Source organism: Hippichthys cyanospilos, chromosome 5, assembly GCF_059441005.1.
Source record: "Hippichthys cyanospilos isolate Australia breed blue-spotted pipefish chromosome 5, RoL_Hcya_1.0, whole genome shotgun sequence".
NCBI classification, from domain to species: Eukaryota; Metazoa; Chordata; class Actinopteri; order Syngnathiformes; family Syngnathidae; genus Hippichthys; species Hippichthys cyanospilos.
Window position 1 is genome coordinate 477,501 of NC_142373.1, and position 12,325 is coordinate 489,825.

Consider the following 12,325-nt stretch of genomic DNA (forward strand, 5'->3'; position numbering starts at 1 on the left):
TAAATCAGGGAAGAGTTGAATTGACGTCAAGCAAAACAAGAATGAGCTGAACATGGAAACTCCAAGGGTGCTTTACCTGGAACCTCTAATGTCGAACCACACTTTGAAATAGTGCTAGACCTCAGTTCAAATGGCATAGAAAGAGTTGCATTTGACGTTTGCAATATTGCAAAAATATAGAGGGATATACGTACGTGGGAGGTGAATCGAAATTTATGCTATGTCATTTCAAAATTAAATTGGAATGTTATTGTTTTTGAGAGTGTTTTTTGAGAGACATGAAAAGACTCACTTGCTCTATCCTCCATTTAAGATGCAAAGTGAGCTTGTTTTATGCTGTTTGTCACTCCCAGTAGGTTTTCTATAAAGCTGACACAAAAGGCTTAAGGTTATTATAGTTAAAAAAATAACAAAAATGAAAAAAAAAAACTAAAGCTAATATTGAAAAAAGAAAGAAAATAAGAATATGAACTGACACTACAGGTTCTATTTTGGTGCTCAGGCACAGGTCTGGAGATCAGACATGGTCGGGGTGAGGCCAGTCGGAGATTTGGCACTTTGGTAGATTGGCGCAGCGAGGCGCAGATATACGAAGACGGACTATGTGATGCGCCAATTGAGTGTCAAAGCAGCCGGCTCCCATCGTGCAATTAGAGATGCCCCTCTCTATTTCTCTAAATGTGTTGCACCTGACTCACATGGAATATCCAGATGTGGAGGAGAAAGGACACCCAATTTCACCCAAAAAGTGTCTGTAAGAAAACCTCATCCGGCGCACGATGTCAAATTGGCCTGGGAGGGAGTCACAGCTGTCGTGAATGAGTCCTGCCATGGCACACTGAGTACTGCAATGCCCAATGTAAGCAGTTCGATTGCATGTTAGCCAGAGGGCTAAGGGTAAAGTAGCGGAGTGCCCTCTGTGAAGAGCAGCGGGCAGCATTATCTCCTGTGTTTACATGTTACAAACTGTTTAAAATAATAACGTAAATCAGCTGGAGCCATACAAAAAAAAAAATGTCAAAGGTATATTTTTTATCATAAGTGTGCAAATAATGAACTTTATTGATACTAGGTAAACCAATTCAGGCTATAGAATAAGAGCACCACATGATCCCTAAAAGTCATACAGTATATACTGTAGCTTCTCCAGGCCGCGGCCCAAGCAGCGCCTGTGGAAGGCTGTCCACCCTGCGCCCCGGCTGTCAGCGATGCCGGCAGGCTGCGTTGACAAGGGGAGGCCACTAGGGCTGTCTGTCACAGGGGTTATTCTCAGGGCTGAGACGGTTCAGCTGATTCGCTGACACCGTTTGCTAGCGATGCGCAATGTGTGTGTATGGCTGCGCCCGAGCACGAGCATTTGGCAGGGAGCTAGCAGAGGTTAGCCACGCCAGATGACAGGTATAAGCGGGGCGAAAAGAGAGAAACAAGGGGTTAGCGCTGTCGACATACACAAACACACACACACGGCCAGATGAAGGACAATTAAATAGGGCCTCGCAGCACATCTGGGAATAAATAACCAGCCAAACACGCACTTTGCTCATGTACTTCCCAAAAACTTTTAAATCCCAGCTCTTTTCCATCTTTTAATATATGTTTATTTACTGCCTATTATGACCCATTAGAAGTGAACTAGAAAATAAAAACATTATTCAAGTAATATAATACCTATAAACTTAATTATAAGAAGGCTGAATAAATCTGGATCTTGCTGAATTGTAATATCTTTGTCAGCTTTCCAACATAATCATAGTAAGATTATCTACTAAAGTGTTAAGAAAATCTATTTAAAAACAAATTAAAAGTGATCCAAAATGCATGCAAACAATGATTCAGTTTACAAATAATACTGAACATTTCAATTTCGTTTTTTTTTTTTGTTTTAACCACAAAATTGTTGCGAGACTCTCAAACAACAGGTGCTGCATTAACAACTATCAAGGTAAAAATGAATATAGAATGTTGTAAAATGGATTTTTAGGTTTACGTAGAAAAGATATTGATTTTGAAACTTTTTTTGGTGATAATTCCTAAACTTTTTAGGAATTTATAAATTAAGAATTTATGCATAAAAATTATAGAGCAAGATTTCATGGAAATTCTTTTACAGATTATCTACTAAATCTCACATTCCCTAAAAATACAGGTAGGTAGGTACATTAAACACTCCTAATTGCCCTTAGGAGTGATTGTTAATTGTTGTTTATCTCAGTGTGCCCTGCGACCCAAAGATGGCTGGGATAGGCAACAGCAAGCCACTAACCCTAGTGTGGATAGGCGGCTAAAGAAAATGGATGGATGGATTATTTTATATGTCAATATGAATTCAAAGCAAATTTGTAAAACACAAAAGTGTAAGAAAACAATGTTTTCTTTGTAAATTTGTTTAAAAAATGTTCAAAAAAAACATTATAAATGTACTATTCTTTGTGAGAATGGAAAGGGAAACATAACAACAAAACAATTAAAACTGTATAATTAAAAATAGTAGTAAATCTTTTTATCTTTGTAAGATTGAAAACAGTTTTGGTACATGTACTTAAAAATTGCAAAGATGTAATCATTTCATCTTGTTGATTAAACTAGTATTTAGACACCTAATTTACTTTTTCTTTTATGCCATCTTCTGATGCAGACTGACATCAATCACTCAAACATCCTGCGATAAAACATCCTTCTCAAATTACTCCTCTAAAGTCTTTTGTCTTACTACTTTTGTACACTAGCATTTTTGTAGCACCTCCTTGAAGTCTAACCATATGGAGTCATTGAATATGTATCGTGTGTGTGCGTGCGAGTGTGTGAGGCTTTGAACTCCATCACAAGGTTCCAGCGACACGCCGCCATCCCGATGCTGACTTGACTTTGAGGGCAGCTCAGGCGCCAGGACGGCACCGTCGGCCCGCTAAACAAACAGGCTCGGTTTACAAAGACAAAAAGGAATGACACCGGACTCTCTGGCAAGTCTTCGGAATTTTTCTTTTCATAAATCTGCCTCTCTTCCCGCACGGGGATATATATATATATATATATATATATATATATATATATATATATATATATTTAGCAGCTTGGGTGTAATTTATTCAGCTCATCTGAGAAGAAACATTCACATTTTTTTTACAACTTTAGACATAGACATAGCTTTGACTGAAACAAGAAACTTTGACCATTCTTTGATCTGTGAAGTTGACATTACTGTAGAAACGAATGCATATTTTTAGAATTTTTAGCTAGCTTTAGATCATTTTGATAATGATTATTTTTCATGTACGATGAATACCTTTGAAAACACATTTTGCCATCTGCTGTTGACTGAATATGACGTCGTATGTGCTCAGTTACTAACCTATCACAGCTCAGCTTGTGAACAGTCTATTGGTCATTACCTAACCTCTGTGCAATTGTGATGTCATTTTCAGTTAATAGTGAGTGTCAAAATTAGTCTTAAAAGTATACATTGTACATGAAAATATGTACAGTTAATAAAGTTGATATAAAAAAATTATTAAGGCTTGAGCGATATGGATGATGCAGATTTTTGATGGAAAAAAATATGTTGAAAAATTCATTTAATAAGTTATAATGAATAGAATAGCATTTGTTATTTCCCAATCTAATTCAATAGGTGTCAAATATATACAGATTTTCATTAGTGAACTTCCAGCCAGTTGCCTGTTCCCCACAATTAGTAAGGGTACACAGGTAATATATAGTATTAATAAAAAAAAGATATCAATCTTCCCTTTTGATTCACAGAATGCGTTGCATGGCTCAATTTTGCAAGTTATCAGGACAATACATTTATTTGTGGTAGAAAATGAAAGTAAACAGGAAAATTAGCACTTTAAGGCTTACACGGTTACTGACTTGTTTCGTATAAAGTGTAGGGGTGCTGCCATATTCAGGGTGTTACATTAAAATCTCTAATGTCATAGAGGGATATGTTCTAAAATCTGCAATAATGAGAGATAATAATAATATGCTTCAAACACACTTTGAATGCATTCAAGCATGTCAGAACACACTGAATAGTAACACAATTTTAAAGTGTACCTCAGCAGATCCAAAATTGAGGTCTTGATGTTTAAAGGGCGCAATATTGTAAAGTTTGACAAATAGCTGGTGTTCCAATTATTGTGTCTTGTCCTGTATTTGCCTAAATGATTCGTGGCAATTACCTTAGTTCATTTTAAAGAATGGTGCCTTCGAGGGCTCGAGCCTGGTGGGGCAGGGTATGATGGCAAGTTTGCATGTGAGTGTCGGGGCGTGAGCTGTGGCCAACAGCAGCTCCTGTCTGAATATGCTTATTGTATTTATGTGTTTTATTGTTCGGTGGGAGTTCAAAAAACAGCTAAAACATGTACCAACCAGTTTGGTGCTTCTGTCCCACATTGTGGGGTCATCAAAGTAGACAATAAAACTATGTTGCAGGAGCCAAAAAAAGAAGGTTGCAGAATTAGTAGTATAGTGCGGATAACGTTGAAGTAAAAAAAAAAAAAAAAAACTTCTAATCCCATTCTAATTATGAGTCGTTTTATTAAATGTGGTGCTACCGTAACAGTCAAAACTACAAAAAAGTCAACAGTGTGAAACTTTCACCAAAAACCACCACTCACATGGTGAGGCCTACACAATCCTCTCTTAATTGCATCCTGACACTGCAAATGAGTAGACAGGGGGCTCTAACACTTAGCATTCAGTTAATTTGACCCAAGACGCCGGAACGCCGTCGCACGCGTCGCCAGAGCACTTAGCCTATGCTAAGGATTAATGGTGGGCCATCTAAAACAATTTAGGAGCCAATCAGTCGGAGCAAGGAGGGTGAATCTAATATGATAATTTATCAGCATCAACGCCTGGCAGAAGGGGGCAGGGTATGCTAATTACACGACCCTTACCTTAAGCGAGTAGATGCACACAGCTGGACACGCCGCCTCCATTAGGCAACTTTGAGGCTACTTTGGAGTTTTTGCTTCTCCTTGGAATGATGGCAAACCCCCTCCTTACATTCCAATTTCCATAATGTTACCACCTCCCATGATATGACAGCAAGGCGCAAATAAGTGCGGATGTTGCTATCACATGGAGAGGGTGTAACGTCGGTCCAAGGCCCCACCCTCTCATCTCAAGGGAGCTTTTTAGACACTGTGTAGCATCGCTCACGCAGCTTCGACAATCGTCTGTTAATTGATTCGTTTAATTAGCCGAAGACGGAGCTAGACCTGCGTCCCGCCATTTCGTATCCGAGGGGGTCTCCTCGCTGCATGGCCAAGCCACTTAGCCCAGCCCAGTCGGATTCCCATTAAAGTGTAATTATATGTAAATGAAAGATGTATGAAACACCCCAATTTTTTGATACAATTTGATCAATAAAACAAACCGCAATTTTTCTCTCTTCTGCATCAAATGATATTTGAAAGTTTTTGAAGACTCACATAGGTGAAACAAACGTTTTTGTTTTGTTTTTTTAGTTGGGGTGGGGGGGGGGGGGGTACTTGAAAGTGCAGCATGGTAGATAAATGGTTAGCAGATCGGCCTCGCAATTTTGAGGTTGAGTTTAACCTCAGGCTCCGGCTTTTCTGTTTGGAGGTTGCGTGTTGTGTGTTTCTTAAGCCTCAATGTGGATGAATGTGGTGCTCTGCAAATAGTATTCATGAGTGGTTAACACAGCAATTTTGCTGTGATCCAAAATGTGCATTGCAGGTAAAAAACATTACCATATCAGAGATCTAACGGCCAATCAAAAATGGCATGTTATATCACATGACCTTTCGCAACAAAAGCTCTATGTGTGCCCGACGTTAAAGATATTTGAGGGATTTTAAATCGTCCATTGGTGTGATGTCAGCATACTTTAGGAGGACTCAGTTCAGCCTGCATTTTTAGATAAACGCTACACATTTTGCATTTACTTTAGCTTTTTTGTGACTGTGTTTCAAAGTTATTCAAAGCTTTGGATTTCAAACTACCACTTAGGAAGTTGAGACCCAAGTACAGGGAGCATTAAAGGATAAGCTTCACATGTTTGTTTTGTCTCTGCCTTTTATAATAATACTTTTCTAAATTGGAAACCAGAAAGGAAATTATTCAAAATGTATGTATTTCAAGCCCAGTGCTTACGGTGCTTACGAGGTACCGCGTTGTGCCGTCGAGCCCGGGTGTGGCTGGACCCTCAAGAGCAGCTGTAACCGCTCCCCACACATGATGAGTCATTCGCACAATGTCTACGGCACCTTGAAAGTGCTTTAATCACCTGTTGATACCAGTTGACAGAGGCCAATTGCGATCTCTTCCTTTGCTTTGTCCCGTATGTGCTTGTCCTTTTGTTCTTGGGACCTGATATTGTTAAATGCAGGTGTAACCTTGTCAAAGTTTTACCCCAGGAGTGTTTCCAAAATGTACTCACATGACATGCCTGACTGCAAAAATGATCAAAGCAGTTTGATTTTTGGCACTGATGGCATAGTGCCAACCGCACTCCAAAAATGCACATGAGGCATGGATGTCAAGTCAAGTTGATTTGTATAGCCCTGAAACACCGCAGTCTCAAAGGGCTTCACAGGTGAAGATAACATCATAAATACACAACAGCGTCCCCTGATCAAAGCGCCGAGAAGGGAAAGGAAAAACTCAAAAACCCCATCTGGAGAAAATAAGAAACCTTTAGAAGGGACCGCAGGCGGGAGGAGGCCCCTTTCAAGCTTAACGGGTTGTAATGGATGCTGTGTGCTTAAAAAATAAAATAACACACACACAAGGATGTTGAAATACCGAGCGGCATCAGCGACTGAGTGCCAGTGGCATCTGGTGTCCGTCGGGCTTGACCACAGCACAGTCTGTTCAGTAAGTTTCAAAGCATTTTACTCTTTTTTTCTTGTTTTCATGGTTTCTATTTCTCCTTTTTCCTTGGGCAAATGTGTTTAACTGAATATCTGTCTTATGACATAAAATGTTAAATGTATTTGGGTGCTTTTAGTGTAGAGAGGTTAGCATCCATATTATTGGCCTACTTTTTGTCACATTTAGAGAGCGCACTTGTCTAAATGGGAGGGGGGGGGGGGTGTCTGGGGCTATGTAAGAGTTTCTTTTTAAACCAAAGCCGACACCCTTCCATCCAAATCCCCATCATCCCTCCACAACTTTTGTTGGTTACTTCACAAGCCCCCACCCCCTTTTCTTTCTTTTTTTTGCCATGAAGTTGGCACTAAGAACTGGTGAGTGATTACAACTTCCTTGAAAGTGAATGATGCAGAAGTGGGCCTTAGCCTCAGCGCAGCATAACAATGGCCTCAAAGGCGTATGCACACAATGAGGTTTTCCCTTCAGCTGTAGACGCGCCTCTATAGCAGCATGCAGCGCAGGGATGCTAAGCAGGTGCCACACTGAGGGCCCATGGCAGACTCTGGGGCCCTTTCAAGTCCAACCCGTCCATCCGCCCGCCTGAGCTTGGCTGAATAGCTTCAGTGTGTATAGATCACTGTGGTCAGTGCGGGCATTAGTGAGCTGAGGTGTCACTTAGCTGCAGATTAGCTCAACTTGCTCTTCATCACGGATTTGCTCTCATTGACGCGCCGCCGTGGGACTGACGTTCGCTGGCTCTGATCTGATCTCGGCTTGGCGGAAGAATGAGGCAGTTACAGAGTCCCTCTGCCCTTTTCATCCCCCCATCACTCCTCACCAGCAATGCTTTTATGCCCCATTTACTCTTCTGATCGTACTCTCCTTGTGCTTCAGACATTAATTTTGCGTCATATTTGTTTTAATGAACACAGTAACATCTAAGGAACAACATTGAAGTGTATTGTAATTTCCTAAGTAATAAAAGTAATAAAATTCTATAATTAAAAAAAAAAAAATCAAAAATGTGCCTTTTTGGAGAGCCTTAGGTAAGGATGTCAGCTTTTCAGTTCATCCCCTTTGTTTTTCCTTATTTGTGTGTTTGTGTCTTTTTTTTTTCCCGAGCTTTTCTACCATTTATGAACTTTCTTATGCATTTCTCAACTGATATTACTGGTATATCATAGTTTAAGTATTAATATATTATATTAATAATTAAAATCTATGACCTTGACTGTATCCACAAGGCAGGTTTATATTGCTAAATTAAAAAAAATACAACAAAACAATTCAGTTTAGTACTTAACAGTTAAAACCCATTAATGGGCTAATCAAGTGTGCAAAAAACAACCACGACTTGTGCCATCCAGATCAAAGTGATACCTGGTAAAGTAGAACTCAAAAACAGTTTCTGTTCAGAAAGAGGACTAGACTAGATTAATAAATGAGGGAGTGGATTAATGAATGGATGGACAAGTAGAAATATGAATTGATGGATGAATAGACGAATGCAAATGAACAGATTGAGGATTCATTAATGGATGGATACACTGATATATTTTTCATCAATAATCTCCACAAAAGTGCGTATACAGACTTTGTAGATTCACAAATTTACTGATGACAGGATCCCACATTGTGTTTACCCTCAAATCTTTTTGTGTGTGCATGTGGTGCTATTTCATTTTAATTCTTTCTATTTTTGCAGAGCGGCGGGTACCAAATGAGGAAGAGTCACCTGGCGTCTCCCCACCAAGGTCTGTCAAGAGTTAACATGTAATGAATAAATTAATATCTAATGAATGAGGAGTGTGCTATTAGAGTGGCCCTGCGCTCAGGGGGAGGCTGGCTGCAGAGGGTGATGGTGTTTTAAAGGGTATGCTGGGAATCTGACAACAAAAACAATAGAAAGCTCTGCTAAATGCTTGCGCGCCTCCCACTGTGCAGCACAAGTACTGTTAATGGAACTTTGACCACTTTATCTTCATTTTTCTCACTCTTCAACTACTTTCCACAATCATGTAATACAATATGGCGTCCTGCGCAACAACAATATGCCTGACAGATTTACCTTGGCCGTATCCTTTGTCATTGAAAGATTTAATGCATCACGGACACACGTGCAAAGCGGGTCCTGCTGGGCCCTCGCTAATGTCGAGACCCCCTTGCGAGAGTACATTATCTCCAAGACGTCCTATTATTCCTGAACGCTCTTTGATTCCTAATGCGCCTATCTCATACAACCTACAGCCGTCATTAGGAAGCTGACTAACAATCCATTATGCTCAGTACTGATCATTACATTTGGCTTCTTGTTTACTCTTTTCTACTGTATTGTAAACTGACAAATAATGATTAGTTATCAGATAGAAGGTAATGACGGATGCTCATATATATATATATATATATATATATATATATATATATATATATATATATATATATATATATATATATATATATACATATATATATATATATATATACATATATATATATATACATATATATATATATATATATACATATATATATATACATATATATACATATATATATATATATATATATATATATATATATATATATATATATATATATATATATATATATATATATATATATATTCCACAAACCATTATCCAAGATTTTATTCATTTTGTGAATATTTTTTATCTTTTTAATATTATATTTTTAAAACTCTCTTTTAATACAACCATTGAATCACATTGTTTCAGCTCTGTTTCAAAGTTGTTCCACATATTGGATTGATACACACATTTTTTCCATTAATGGACTACCTCCTGGTGGATGGGAAAAAAAAAAAAAAACAAAAACAAAAAAAAAAAAAAATTGCACATTAGCCACACTGGACTATAAACTGAGAGAGAGAGAGCAAGAGAGAGAGAGAGAGAGAGAGAGAGAGAGAGAGAGAGAGAGAGAGAGAGAGAGAGAGAGGGGAGAAGGGTTCGCTTTAACAGGTGATTTTTTTCAAGACCTTTAAACATAGCAAAGTATTTTCAAGGTAAATTGTCATACTTTTCTAGCAGCATGCCTTTGTAGTAACAAATTGTGACAAATTGAATTGTGTGTTATTGGTCTAGATGCCTGTGTGTGGCAAGTGAGTTTTAGTGCATTTTTTAAAATTGAAGTACAGTATGTCATGCCACTTGGCTGTAGAAAGGCTTAAAGTGCAACTTCAAACACTCTCAGCAAGGCACAGATGATCCATTTTCAGACTTTCCCAGCAAATCAAAGTGGAAGTAAGTTGAACAAATCAAATGGAAACCTTCAGTACATTTTATGTTTGACCATATGTCTGTTCTCTGTATGTAGTCTTTAATGGTTAAATTTCAATTTCAGTCGCTGTGGGCAAAACCATTTCAAGGTCTTTCAAGATGAATCATTATGCTTTTTCACTGCCATATAGCTGAGTGAGCTCATTGGCCTAAATTTGTTTTACAAGTATGTCTCAAATATTCTTCAAAGGTGACTGAAATTTTGTCAGGCAGAAACCGCCACAAAATGTCACTGGCCAGCTAATTGCACTGTGTTTCTTGCTGTACTACACTGTCACGAGAACAGACTCCTGCATGGTGTCCAAAGTGCCCTCCGCCACTCAACTGCATCTGACACAAACGTTTGGCAGCCCTCTGCGATTTACAGTACAGTACATGATCGTCACTAACGAGCCAGTCACGGCTGCCAGCAGAAGTTCTGGAAGCGAGCGGAGCCATTAAAGACCCTGGCCCCAGCTAGAAAAACAAGCCCTATCCACCTGAGACCACAGAAGGACAGGATGCGGGCTACTTATAGCCAAGCAAAAGCCAGCCACAAGAATAGCAGGAAAAAACGGTTCACTATGGGAGCCCGGAGGAGCCTTTTGAAGTGCGCCACCATCCAACCTATTCTGATATGTGCCGGAGCAGCATCTTTGAAGGTAGGTTATCCTCCGTGGCCGCCTTGTGTCCTGTTGTGAACCAATTGTTTCCTCTTTCACTTTGTCTCTATTTTCCTGTAGAAACTGACACGGCTTTATTGTTCTCCTGGGCCACGCTGCTAGGGAGGGGAGGGGTGTCTTAGGAGGACCCACTTAGAGTTCTCCTGATGATGGAGGCGGACCAGTGACTTAGTCACAGGTGACACACACGGGAGGATGACCCCCTGCTTGCCACGAGCTATTTCCTCCATCCTCAAGGTCGCAACCCCAACGCGCCGCCCAAGAATGGCCCATTATGCTAGTTCATCAGCGAGTGGTGGCAGTGATGTCATTGTGTCAACGGCAACAATGAGGGCGAGGCTGACATATTTTGTTGTTTTTGCGGTGTGGTGATGATGGTTGAGCAATAAATTTTCTTAATTTATGGAGTTGTCTCAGTGGGGGCAAATGCACCTGCCACTGTGTATGAAAAAACAACAGCATCGCGACATGTCAAGGCCATGGGAAGCTATTGTCAAACACATAGGTATGCTGCCTGAAATCATTTAGTAGTTTTACTGTATTGTATTACTGTGTGAGTGAGACATTCTTGAAAATGTCCCAATTATTTATTTATTTTTTTGATGGACGGAGCATTATAATATAATATTATAATAATATTATAATATAATATATGCTTGCATTTAGGGGTGCAATTATTAATCGATTAATCAAAAACTATCCAATCATCTCATTAATCAATATTTTTTGAAAAGTGATTAATCATTTGAGAGTTTGTTTTTTTAATGGTCAAAATGGTTATTTTAAATATTTTCCAATTACTGTCAACCTCCATTTAAGTGTACTGGTTTATCTTTGTGTATTCGATTAAAAAAAAAAAAAAACTCTTTACTTTGTAAAATAATCATGAACATGTTTGTCTATTTCCTGGCACATTACAGACCAAATCAAAAACTGAATCATGATCAGTTTATGTTACTGAATTTTCCAGATACTTTTTAAAACCTTTCATTTGTCAAATAATCCATAAATAACCCCAAAATTTGATTATAACAATAAGCATTAGTTTAATCAGTACTTTAATTCCCTGCAGTTGTGAGAAAAAGTATGATTATTATTGTAAGTTCTTCAAAACTAATAAACATATTCCTAATTTGCTTCAACATTGACTTTATGGGCCTTACATTTGTACTTGTACTTGTGTGTGGCTAACTGCATGCAAGTTTTCTCTCTTATGGTATTTCCATAGATGTGCACGGTTAGAAATATTTACAAGTATTTGCACCGTTGTGGGAGCGAGTGCAGGCAACTTGATGTTTACCCAATGGACACAATTCCTCTCATTACCTTTAAATTCATTCCCTTTTAAATGAAGTCTAACAGACTTTCTGGAACCCGTGCAGGATAATGGCTCCGACAAAGTACGTTTACTGGCAAAATACGTCATGAGCAGGGGTCCCCAACATTTTTATCACCACCGACTGGTCAATGCTTGCAATTTTTATTGTGGATCGGCGAATATAAAGTGCACATAAAAAATGAGCT

The 12,325-nt window shown here is 38.8% G+C and overlaps 1 long non-coding RNA gene across 1 annotated transcript; it reads left to right on the forward strand.

Moving 5' to 3' along the window:
- The first annotated feature begins 2,816 nt into the window (after positions 1 to 2,816).
- On the forward strand, positions 2,817 to 11,204 carry LOC148423089 (uncharacterized). The gene is made up of 4 exons (XR_015865667.1): positions 2,817 to 2,960; positions 8,549 to 8,597; positions 10,553 to 10,780; positions 10,862 to 11,204. It is a non-coding gene; the product is annotated as an uncharacterized LOC148423089 (long non-coding RNA).
- The last annotated feature ends 1,121 nt before the right edge of the window (positions 11,205 to 12,325 follow it).